Here is a 517-nt window from a genome sequence, read left to right on the forward strand (position 1 = left end):
ATAATACACAGCATCGATGTCCTATGGTAACACGTAAATAGTTAGATGATGTCACCGCTGTACATAAAACCTTGGGGGAGCAATACTATAAACGTTAGCAACAGTCTCGGCGTCTGCCAACGGCCAGATGACAAACCCGAACCGGTAAGATATCTGTGAGACCTCCTCGGAACGCAGTAGATTCTACGAATCAGATATTGGCACTATGACAAGACGGCTGCGGGTATACTTGGTCATTTTACGACACCCCGCACCGACCAAAGGCACATCTTGTAGAAGGCCCCCTGGACTGTGAGAACCAACGACGTAGTCCGCCAGGGATCTGGTAAGAGAGGAGATAGGACTATATAGGAGCCCTGGGAGTGACCAGTATTCAGACGTGATTTCACCAACCGTACGTACACATCCCTGTATCTCTTCGTTATTGATTATCATATTTTTGTATTACGACTTAGATTATTTTCGTTGACGACGTATTACGGACTTGGAGAATATTCGAGCAATCGCTTATTTTCTA

This window comes from Acyrthosiphon pisum, unplaced genomic scaffold (assembly GCF_005508785.2).
Source record: "Acyrthosiphon pisum isolate AL4f unplaced genomic scaffold, pea_aphid_22Mar2018_4r6ur Scaffold_21385;HRSCAF=23843, whole genome shotgun sequence".
NCBI classification, from domain to species: domain Eukaryota; kingdom Metazoa; phylum Arthropoda; class Insecta; order Hemiptera; family Aphididae; genus Acyrthosiphon; species Acyrthosiphon pisum.